The sequence below is a fragment of the Schistocerca nitens genome, chromosome 3 (genome assembly GCF_023898315.1).
Source record: "Schistocerca nitens isolate TAMUIC-IGC-003100 chromosome 3, iqSchNite1.1, whole genome shotgun sequence".
NCBI lineage: Eukaryota > Metazoa > Arthropoda > Insecta > Orthoptera > Acrididae > Schistocerca > Schistocerca nitens.
This window is the reverse complement of record NC_064616.1, coordinates 431,269,360-431,282,239: the sequence shown is the minus strand read 5'-3', so window position 1 is coordinate 431,282,239 and position 12,880 is coordinate 431,269,360.

Genomic DNA, 12,880 nt, shown 5'->3' with positions numbered 1-12,880 from the left:
TGGTGTAGGTGGCGAGGGCATTCTAATGGAAATTGGAGCGAGTGGCGAGGGAAATCTGCTGGAGGGTGTGGAAGTGTTGGAAGGGGTGGGTGTTCTGCAGGACAATGGTCAGGAACCTGATGGTGTCTGCAGCCACAGGGGGAGGGCAGAGGGAATTGTTGAGGTGGATGGGCTGGTCAGTGGGATAAACGGCGACATTGATCTCAGGGTTGGTGGTTGGGGGTTTGGCTTTGCATATGGAGGAGCAGGTGGGGCGGGATTCGTTGCAGGTGTTCCAGGGAGGAGGAGAAGTAAGGTCAGGACACTGTTTAATGAAGTGCGAGGCTTTACAATAGGGCAAGTTTGGGGGGGGGGGGTTCTTGCTGTTTTGGGTTAGGTGGTCATTGTACAGCAGACAGCACTGGCAGCAGTAGTATTGAGGAGGGGAACGGGATGTGTCAATGTGGTGGCAGTGGTAGGAAATCAGGACTCCCTGAGTGAAGAGGTGATCTATGGAGGATATGGACTCAGTGAAGAAACGCATGAGGAAAATAGGGACAGAGGAGTTGTAAATACAGTGGGCCAAGCGGATTTCCAGGGCAGGGTGGGCGTTCAGTTCGCCAACACCTCATCCCTCCCCTTTGATCACAGGGCTGTGTTTTGCGATCACGGCGGTGTTGTTTTCGAATGACGAGGGGATTGGGGCTGACAAGGATATGTGAATGTAAAGATAGGGCTGAGGGATGCAGGGAGGCCAAAGGTGATACTGGAAAGGTGCTAGAGGAGATCAGCAAGGAAAGAGGGAGAGGGGGATTTTATGAGGACAGAGTAAGTTGGGTAATGGGGGCACTGGGAATGAATTTACAGATTTTGAGGGTGAGGGTGTGAGCATCTGGGAATTTCAGATCGGTGTTGCCAAGGATGAAGTTATACAGGGTGAGGAATGGGGAGGTGGGAAGAGGGGTGGTGTCTGTGGTGTCACCGCGAGACACCACACTTGCTAGGTGGTAGCCTTTAAATGGGCCACGGTCCGTTAGTATACGTCGGACCCGCGTGTCGCCACTATCAGTGATTGCAGACCGAGCGCCGCCACACGGCAGGTCTAGTCTAGAGAGACTCCCTAGCACTCGCCCAGTTGTACAGCCGACTTTGCTAGCGATGGTTCACTGTCTACACACGCTCTCATTTGCCGAGACGACAGTTTAGCATAGCCTTCAGCTACGTCATTTGCTACGACCTAGCAAGGCACCATATTCAGTTACTTCCAGAATGTATTCTGTACTGATAATTTTGTGAATCATGTACCGTCAAGAGCGACGTTCATCATTAATGGATTAAAGTTAAGTATCAAACTAATTACGTCCGCTTTCTGAATTCTAATTCCTTGTCATGTTCCAGACCTCACGTCAGTATAGTCCTTCCTTCCTCACGCCAGCCTGCGTGAGCTAAGCCGCGTGCATTTCGGCCTTCTCTAGTAACACGGTGTTGGCTCTTCTGCCAACACAACAGTGTCCATGGGGGGGATAAGAAGGAAGAGGGGTGGGTGGTGGTTTTTTGGAGGATTGGGTCGAGGTGAGGTCTCCACTTGAGCAGTTGGGAGGTTTTATTGCACGTGTGGCCTGTGACGAGGGGTGAGAGATTGGATGGACTGGGAGGTGGTGGGAAGCAGACCCCTCTTCTGAGGCGGTGGCACTGGGAGTGGAATTGGGGCACACTGTGGTGGCAACTGTGGCTCAGCAGACAGTGACTCTGGTAGGGCAAGCAGGAGTAGTTGTAGTAGGGTGGGTGGGGTGGTGGGGAGAAGTCATCTCAGTGGGCAATAGCAGCAGTAGGGGGCAGGAGCAGGAGCAGGGGCAGGAGCAGGAGCAGGAGCAGCATACCGGTGGGGATACAGGGATGGGGAGGAGACAAAGATGAGGAGATTGTGAGGATGGGAAGTGGAGTAGGCGGGTTAAGCCCAGAGGAGGCACTTCACGAGGTAACGGTGAGTTCAGGGGAAGGGGAGGTGTCCATGATGGAATGAGCTGTCCAGTGGCGGCAGGAGTCGAAGAAGTGGGATAAGAACTAAAGTCGGCGAGCACTGGGCGGCAGCAGCGAGCACCATCGTTCGATGAACACTTTGCCAGACACTTAAATATGATTTGCAGAATATCTAGGTAGATGTACATGTAGATGTAGAAAGACAAATTGCTTGTCACAGCCGAAAAGACATCAGCCACAATGTACTCTGAGAATGCTCTTCCTCACATATAGGATGTAGAAAAATTAATATCATACTAGTAAACTGCAAGAGTATCAAAGGAAAGATGCTAGAAACAATATCACTTACTGAAAGTTATAATGCCCAGATAGTACATGGGACGATCAAATAGTTTCTGTTTGAGGGCGTTGCTGCAGCGTGTACACGAAGTAGCGCCACTCCTATGCGGGTACACAAGCAACGACTTGTAAGCAAGGGATTAGTGGGTCATTCGTGTCTTTTCGAAGTGCACGTCGTAAATGCGGAAACCTGAACAGTGGCGCCGTTACTACCAAAAGCGTCCAAACAGGACCAACATGCTTTTATTCTTTTCTTGGCTCACGACAAACACTGGTAGAAGTCCACAGGAGAACCAAGAATGTGTATGGGGCAGCATATCTGTTGGTGCGTGACAAAGGGTATTGCTGCTTCATGTTAATGCACGCCCCATATCGCTAATGTCGTAACGTAGTAGTTAATCCAACTCAAATGGAAGACACACCTACACTATCGTCCTGATCTCTCCCAGCGCGATTTATCACGCCCCCAGGTGCTTCCAAATGGGCTTTGAAGGGTAGACGATTCCTATCGGACGAGGATGTGCAGAGTGCAGTTACAAACTTCTTCACACACCAGGCCACAATGTTTTACCAGACGTGTATCTTCAACCTGATGCGTCGATGGAATGTTTGCCTCAGTGCTGGTGGTGATTTTGCCTGATTAGCATGCAGATACTCGACTGTGCGACCTTCGAACGAACGGAACCTTTTTGATAGACACTTGCATTAGGAACATAAAGTTGGTTGAAAACGAAATTGAACAGCACCTAAACCCTAAGTTCAGATTGGAATATTTATCCTAAGGATAGGTTAGTCATCACTGGTGGCGGCTTCTTTATTTCAGTAAGGAATTCGTAAAATACCTAGCGAGTCTGAATTATTCTGGGTCAAGTTAAGCATCAAGTGTCGGTAAAAAATGGTAATCGGATGCTTTTATAGACGGTCTGGGTCAGGAGGTGTAGTGGTAGAGTGCTTCAGAGGGAACTACCATAATATCCTGATCATACCATTGTAATAGGTGATGAGTTGAACTGGCCATGTGCAGAGAGGGAGAGTAGTGCTATCAAAACTTTAGCCAGAGGCAGGGATTTGTGCGACATTATTCTCAGTGACTTCTACGAAAATTACTTCGAGAAGATAATGAATTCGTGAAAGTAACTTCTTGGACCTCCTAGCAACAAACAGACCTAAACTTATCGAATCAGTTAACGTAGAGGAAAGTATCACTGATCATAAGACTGTGACAGCAACTGTGATTACAGTTATTATAAGGAAAAATGAGTAAGATACGAAAATATTTTGGCTTAGCAAGAGAGACAGTAGACAAATTGCACAGTATCTGAGTAGCCAACATCAAATATTCAATGGGGAAGACGAAGATGTGGAGCACAAATGGGAAAAAATTGAAGGGCATCGTTCACTGTACCTATACAAATGTATTCCGAGCAAAGTCTTAAAGGGTGGGAAACACCCGTCATGGTTTAATAGCCTTGTTAGAAAACTGCTACGTAAGCAAAGAGAGATTCATCACAGTTATAAGAGAGGTAAAAAACTTAGCTGACACACAAAACGTCAACGAAGGGAAATTGAGCGTAAGGATAGCAAACAGGCAAGTGTTCAATGACTCTCAAAGTAAAATTTGGTCAACCGATCAGACTAAAAGCCCTAAGAGATATTGGTCTTACGCAAAATCAGTAAGCGGTTTGAAATCATCTATTCATCACATAGTGAGCACGCTGGCACCGACATTGTTTCACCTCGGAAGATCGTAATACGGTCCATGGTCCCTCCTCTCAGTCATCGTGCGAAAGGCAAAATGGCACATACTGAGAAAACCGATCGCGGAATGTAAAAGCAACTACTTTTGCTTAGTAGTAGAAAGGTATCAGGACTAGGTGAAATACCTGTAAGATTCTACAATGATTATGCGAAAGAACTTGTTCCCCTTCTAGCAGCTGTTTATTGAAGATCGCTAGAGCAACGAAGGGTACCTATCGACTCAAAAGACCACAAGTCATTCCCGTTTTCAAAGAAGGTCGTATGACAGATGCACGCGGTGATAGACCTATATCGTTGACGTCACTCTGTCATCGGATTATGGAAAATGATTTATGCATAATCATTACGACGTTTTTGGAGAACGGAATTCTCCACTACAAAAGTCAACAGGGATTCCGCAAACAGAGGTCCTGGGAAACTCAACTCGCTCTGTTCCTCGATCAGCTTCGTAGCGCTGAAGCCAACGGCGTTCAAGCTGATGCCGTGGTCCTTGACTTCAGAAAGTCTTTTGACACCGATCTACACTGCCGTTTAGTGAAAAAATACGAGCTTACCTAGTATCGGAGCGGATTTGCAATTGGATTCAAGACATCCATGCAGAAGTCAAAACGTCGCTCTTAATGGAACAAAATCTACACATGCAAAAGTAATTTCTGGAGTAGGCCTACCCCAAGGAAGTGTGATAGGACCGTTACTGCTTGCATTGTACTTCAATGACCTAGTACAAAGCGTCGGAAGCTCTATAAGATTGTTCGCAGATGATATGATTGTCTGTAAGAAAGTAGCTACGACAGAGACAGTACCGATAAGCTGCATAACCTACAGAGAATTGATGAACTGTGCAGGCCCTGACAGTAGACCCAGAACGTAAATAAATGGAACGTACTGATTACATAGGAAAAAAAATCCACAACAGTACAACTACACTATTTATGACAAATTTCTAGGTTCAAATGGTTCAAATGGCTCTGAGCACTATGCGACTTAACTTATGAGGTCATCAGTCGCCTAGAACTTAGAACTAATTAAACCTAACTAACCGAAGGACATCACACACATCCATGCCCGAGGCAGGATTCGATCCTGCGACCGTAGCGGTCGCTCGGCTCCAGACTGTAGCGCCTAGAATCGCACGGCCACAAATTTCTAGGAAAAGTATCTACCGTAAAATGTCTAAGTATAGCTGTCGAGGGCGAGGTGCCAGACTGAGATTCATAGAAAGAATCGTAAGAAAATGTAACTCTTTCACAAAGGAAGTGGCTTAAAAGGCGCTTGTTCGACCAGTTTATGAGTATTGGTCATTCGACTGGGATCCTTTCCTCGTATGAGTGATGGAAGGGACACAGAAGAACCAACGAAGGGTGGTACCTTTCGTTACGGAATCGTTCAATCGGTGCTAGGGCGTTATAGATATGCTCAAGAAACTCCACTTGCCAGCCGATGTGGCCGAGCGGTTCTAGGCGCTTCAGTCCGGAACCGCGCTGCTGCTACGGTCGCAGGTCCGAGTCCTGCATCGGGCATTGATGTGTGTGCTGTCTTTAGGTCAGTTAGGTCTAAGTAGTTCTAAGTCTAGGGGACTGAAGACCTCAGATGCTAAGTCCCATAGTGCTTAAAGCCATTTGAACCAAACTCAACTTGCAGACGTTAGGAGAGAGGCGTTGCGCATCACAGAGAGGTTTAGCATTGAAATTTCGAGAAATCACTTTCCAGTAAAAGTCGGAATACATACATCTCGTGATGACGTCAATGAAAAAATTTGAGAAATCTGAGCTAATACAGAGATTTAGCGACAAGCATTCGCGAATGTTATAGGAAGTGGAGACCAGTTAGTGGTACCAGGAGTATTCTCTGCCACGCACTGTAAGGTAGCTTGCGGAGTATGCTGCAGATGTATAAATTCTGCATAGATGTCTTATATGGATGGTGCACTACATACGATTATTCAAGAATTATGCAAGGCATTCACTTTTGCCAATTTTTTACAGCTTTATATTTATCTCGACATAGTTTCTTGTCATGGGAAACAGTCTTTTGACTCTTGGAAAAGTGCATTTTCGTAGGTAGTTATTATGTTTAGCCGGCCGGAGTGGCCGAGCGGTTCTAGGCGCTACAGTCCGGAACCGCGCGACCGCTACGGTCGCAGGTTCGAATCCTGCCTCGGGCATGGATGTGTGTGATGTCCTTAGGCTGGTTAGGTTAAAGTAGTTCAAAGTTCTAGGGGACTGATGACCACAGCAGTTAAGTCCCATAGTGCTCAGAGCCATTTGAACCATTTATTATGTTTAATCGAGATGCCTTAGTGAAGTCATTTGAAATGCTCGTATATACATATTTTTCTGTAACTGATTCGTTAACACATTTAAGAGATGGATATTCGATCTGCGATAGACGGTGAGTAGTTCATAGGACCAAGGTTTCAGTGAGCATGCCGTGGAAGCATTTGTGATTAATCCTTATTGGTCTAACTCGGAAGCTGCACCTTTCGTCTCAGATGAGTGTAACCAGTCTTAACGAACAAATATCAACAACTTGCGTTTGGTTCACAACCTACTACAAATTATTACGATACCTTAAGCAAATCATAAAGTAGTCCTTTGGTGAGACAGGTAGAACACTTAAAGAGGCCATTTAGAATTAAATTTTAGAAACCTCAATGGATGGAATGTAAAGGAGCACAACAACAGTTCTCTGTCTGAACAAAAGGTATTCCCATTCAATAAATTCTAATGTGAGCATACTTCAGTAAAGTAGGAAAGACTCCTCTGGAAGAACTGTCGAATAAATTTCCAAGAATATTTTTAGCAGTGAGAAGATATTTTAGCAGCTTTCTCCTAACGAAAAATCACGTATAAAGCAAGTGGACTATCATTAAATTTTAACAAACGGATATATTTGTTGTTTAGTCATCTCTGTAAGGGTAATAATACTCATTAGTCCATTCACATTTGCAGCGTAGCTGTAGATAAAATATGTTTGGTATTCGTTTCTAGTGAACAATTAACAGTAGTGAACAAGTAATAGCCGATCGTGGGTGGTAACTGATAGTAAACATCCATTTGTAAGCCATTGGCAGAGTGTCATATACAGCAAAAACTATGTCATTTCCAGATCTTCTAACGGAAGAACATCTTTGTCGAACTCAGAACACATCCAGAATGACGATATTTATCAGAGTTGACGCGTTACAGATTATTTATTAGAGATCATCTCGTTCGAATACGAAACCTTATCAAGCGTTAGTAGTGCCTGTTCCTACGTTAAACAAGGTTACCAGAAACCGTAACATTTTGTTTTAAGAAGGGATGAAGAGTACGAAAATTGACGGTTGCGAACTTCTTAATCGAGAATACGTTCTATTCTATGTACTCTTCCTCTTGTGTGTTACTAGGTTCAGAACTTCTCCATTTGGAGCACGTACTAAAAATTCTATTAGATGGCTAATCTTCGCTGATGGATTAAGCTAGAGCGTACCATTAACAGTGATGTGCCTTCCTTCCCCTTCGGGCGGATGCCTTATGAAGCTGACTTAAGGCAACACTATACACCGACCACGAGAAGCTTCCTAAGCTCGCTTCCTGGCGTCCGTGGCCCGCTAAATGCGCTAAGGCCCATGTAAAGCGGCTTTCAGCCCCAAAGGGGCACCTGACTCATGAGACACACAGCGCCAACGGCACCGTTCTCGTGGACAGGAGTTTCTGCATCTTCGGAAATACATCAAGAAGTACAAAATTTTGTTTTACGTATTTATGAAATATTACTACATTTGATGCATTGTAGTGGGAGGAATTTTTGTAGTTCTTTTGTGCTGTGAAATAGGAAGTTGTTTAGTTTCTTTATGTGGCCAAGGATACAGAAAATAGCAATACTTTGGTATAGTAACTCATTGCTTCTGTTACGTTATTAAAATTCACTTTGATATACTTTCCTTGCATAATCGCCGGCCGGAGTGGCCGCGCGGTTCTAGGCGCTACAGTCTGGAACCGAGCGATCGCTACGGTCGCAGGTTCGAATCTTGCCTTGGGCATGGATGTGTGTGATGTCCTTAGGTTAGTTAGGTTTAACTAGTTCTAAGTTCTAGGCGACTAATGACCTCAGAAGTTAAGTCGCATAGTGCTCAGAGCCATTTGAACCTTGTATAATCGCGAACAAGTTTCCTTCTGAAATGTTAACGTCGATTGAACCGTAACGAATTGTACGAATTCCTTTCACGATATCAGTCAGGTATTTTGAATGACAATGAACATACTTATATACGCTGTGCTCTATAGCCTTATTATTGAACGAGATCAGAAGCTGATGAAAATAAAAAAATAAAAATTATTCTTGTGTACAATTATCTTAACAAATAATTCAAATTCCTGACTTAGGTCAAAGTATTTCAGCCATATCCTGTTTTTATGTTACTTAAATACAACAGAATCAACTTTTGTTGAGAACCTTATCAGTTGCATCTTATTCTAAAAATTATAGACTTATTTTTGAGAACGGAAAGGACTTTCATAAATTTCTTCTGTCGCAGCAACAGCAAAACTTATAAATTATTTCTCAGTTCCTACAGTTTCGTGTATCTAAGAATATTTGGTCGCATCACTGAATTAAGTAGGACGTTTCTCCAGTCTTAGTCTTCCAGAAATGATTTATCAATGGCATGAAGATGATAGCCAACACATTTTAAGCTTGGTGACACTGGTGAAGGGAATATACATTATTAATCGCTGAATACTCCATGTTCACACTGAAAAGAAGAGTTTAACATACATGTAAAAAAATTATTGGATTTATTGAATTTAATTTTAAGAAAACATATTTGTGACACTAATTTTGTTAGTGGTGAGAGGTTCTACAGATTGCACAAATGATTGTAGTTCAAATAGCAATGCCCAATCCAAAAGTCAGAATATACTAACAATGCTAATAACATTGTAAAGGTTGAAAAATAGTCAAAACAGCTTAAATTTCTAATAACAGTGTATCGTTGTGTTACTGTGATTTTTACCATCTGTTTTTCCATTGCTTTATAAAGAGCTTATTTTTGTGCTAACTGAAGTAAAATATCAAAATAAATGGGTCTAATACAAAATTAAGATATTAGTCTCTTTCTCTGTACCCGACTGATTGATCTCGCTGACATAGGAAGGAGTATATCTGCGTGTAAGCTAAGTTATCTACTCCTGAGGATTCACTGTGTCGATAGTGGGGCAACAGGGACATGAAGCAATTTGTTAGTGCAGGTTGCCTACACCGGGGGTAAGTATACATTCAAGGGCAAATCTATTGTTCTCTTTCAAGTGATAGCTCCTTAACCTATTGCTCTGCTAAGAGGATTATGACCTCCTGGGGATAATCCATCCTTTTGAATTACAGGTCTTAAACCTCTTGGACGGTTAAGTGGTTTTCCAAGAAACCCCCATACATTACCCTACCCCTCCTCCTCAGCCTCCTGTTATTCTTCTCGCATCCATCTGCGAACACCCCTCGCCGATATAAGCACACTTTTAATATCAATTTCATTGAATAATTAATTAAAGCGATCAATTAATTAACACCTCCCCCTCTGGGAAACCATTCAACCCTCCCACTCCTTGCCCCATCTGGAAATTGGTGCCAGAAGAACACAGCTGATTGATGATTTGGGGACAAACGATTGCAGTGTATGAAATATTGTTTATTCAAACATTTTCTGGGAGAGAAGGCGTGTTTAAAAATATAGTTTATTCATTTAGTTTCTAGAATTTGCCAGGAAAGTGTTTGGAGTATACTGAATACTGTTTATTTAAACAATTTATGGGATACAAGGTGGTGTTTGAAATACAGTTTATTGAAGGACTGTGTCAGGCAATCTGTTGTAGTATGAAATATTTACATAATTACAGCGCCTTTTTAATTCTGATCTTGCATGGAAACGCTGTGTAGGCTTAGTTTATCTTTGCTGCTGGTGTGAGGGGTGTTACGGATCTTATGTTTTTTTCGTCATCTTTCAAAGCACACTGTTGCCTACATACAGATGGGAAAATCAGAATTATTACATATCTAAAAGTTCATCACATTTTTCGAAACCCACCGCCACTTTCTGCAGACAGACAAATTACTAGAATCTCAGCAACAAACAATTTTGTAGAGATCGAGAAACATACAGCAGTCATATTGCACTCACAGTTAAACTCTGCAAAAGGGGTCTACAGATCATGAATGGAATGAAATACGGTACAGTATACACCGTTTGGGGTCCCCCCATGCTTGTGTCTATCGTCAGTGCACTGCCACCAAGGTCAAAACCGCATAACGTCCTATTACAGACCACGTTACTAAATACAAGTGGCCATGAGCCGCGTATCAATCTCCTTTGATCTCACGGCCCCCAAACAAAGCATCAAGTGGCGGAATTCTGTTGCTCGGGAAATATCAGGCTCGCTTCCTGTCTCTGTCATTCTCAAGAGGCCACACACTGTTTGTCTGTGTGAACCAACGTCTCGCAACATCCTGACAGAGGTTATCATCTCTCCTCAGCACACAGTGTTCCTATAGGGCAATGCTGGAGACAAAGGGAATGCTGATGTAATTTTGATATCAAAAATGGAGTGAAATAAGCCATTTGAACTGCCCTATCAGATTAATTGTTAAACAATTTACAGGATTCAAATAGATCACTTAAAACGCTCACCTCCACCTTATGAAACATATTTTCCACCTTCGAGTATCACCCACAAACATTCTGCAAATCAAGTAATGAAATTTCCGCCACAAATAGATTGTAGCAGTACATATGTCCAATATCTTGTGTGCACCATTGTTTGAGAGCACTATCATCCTCCTCCACCACAATGTTTCCATTAAACATATCTGGTGAAAAAGAAATCCTTCTGATCACGCAGGCTAGTGACAGCGAGGCGCAACCCATCCGTGAACCACACGGCAGCCCCGTCCGCACCAGCCAGGAGACAGACCTGCACCCACACAGGCTATAGCTGCATGTACTGAATGTATGGTTGCTGCAATATATAGAGAAGCACTAAACATGACACATTTAAACCACGATTCAGTCTGAAATAGTATTAGTTGTCATGGCTAGAGGTCAGAGATCGCTATCAGTCGGGAATTAGGTGCTGCGATTTTGTTTTTCAAGGAATATAGTGTTACTTAAGTGGTTCTCTCCCATTCACTCGAGAGGAGGAAGGTTTACTACATGATAGAAGAGAGACAAAAGCAAATACTGCTGCAAGACAGAGTCCACTGTGATGTATTGAGAAGCATAGAACTTGACACACTTAAACCACAATCCAGTGTATAGTAGCACCTGCCATGACTAGGTTTCAAAGATCGCCGAAAACACTTGTACGTCCCACGCATTCACGTCCCAGATGTCCAGACGCAGCGCGCCCGTCCCCTCGCACACTGCCAGAAGCGACAGTCAGAGGACACTTAATACACGAAAGTGAACCACCCCAGCCATGGGGGGCATCCAGGGATGACTGGTGTGTCTAGGAATTTGGATGTTATCAATACATACAGCACAGACACCCATCATTTTGAATCTTCTCTCACGTAACACACACTTATCCAATTGTGTTGGGCTCGCCCAGGACTCTGGTCACTTCGCCAACCCTCGCTATCATGAGCACGGTCAGGCACACCAACGCATTCTTTGTATCTGTCACAGGATAAACTAATCTGTTACTTCGTGTTGCCAACTCTTTGCGACTGCCGTTACAACCAGCCGCAGTGTACTGCAAAACAAGTAGCGGCAGCTTGGACGAATACAGTAGATCTATACAATTCCATCTCGACATAGACGCACCAGTTTAAAAAATCCAATTCATCCAATCTGAGGCGACAATGTCGTTGACCATACACCTCGAAATTTTCATGGTAAACGTAGGTTTCTTCCGTTTATAAAACTTATTTTCTAAGACGGAAGAAATCAGAGCATATATGCTTTTTCACATCGCTGAAGTATCGTTACTTGTTGTGAAAATCCTGTAACAGTATATGGTAGGCTAGTTCTCTCTAAATATTTTTTCGGTAGATATGAAAAATTTTTTTCTTATCTGTTGCGCTATGCATCATGGGACTCCAATATTAAATGTCGGAGTGCTAAGCTATCACATGACGCCTCCTCACTTTCGGACTCTCTCTTCAGGTAACCAGATGTTTCGTAACATATCAACACTCTTAAGGTAACAGCAAAGAGAAGTAGTAAATATGAGTTTCATACCATGCATAATTTTGTGAATTCGGCAGTAGGTATGATTTCATCACAATGGTTGTCTCTCTCTGTGTAGGTGGATGACTGAAATATCATTAAAAGATACCGCCACAACGAAAAATTCGCCCAATTACCGTTCTAAGTCAAGACTCATTTCTATGGTGTCCTACCCATCGCTTTCACACACCAGGTAGCCTGTCACTGATATCAAATTGTTAGGTTAACTAATGAAATTGGTCATGAGAACCACTTTGCACAGCGAGTAATATTTCTTTTTCAGCAGACGGATTACACTCAACAGGTAGTTCAAAAGGGAATTCCCAGAGGGAAGACGATGTTCTTTTCTAGGAACATTATGGAGAACCTAGCTTTCAGGCTGACTACAGAAGGAGTCTTCTGCTGGCAACATGCATTTCGAATAAGGACCGTGCTTTTAAAAACACAATCACAATGGTTCAAATGGCTCTGAGCACTATGGGACTCAACTGCTGAGGTCATTAGTCCCCTAGAACTTAGAACTAGTTAAACCTAACTAACCTAAGGACATCACAAACATCCATGCCCGAGGCAGGATTCGAACCTGCGACCGTAGCGGTCTTGCGGTTCCAGACTGCAGCGCCT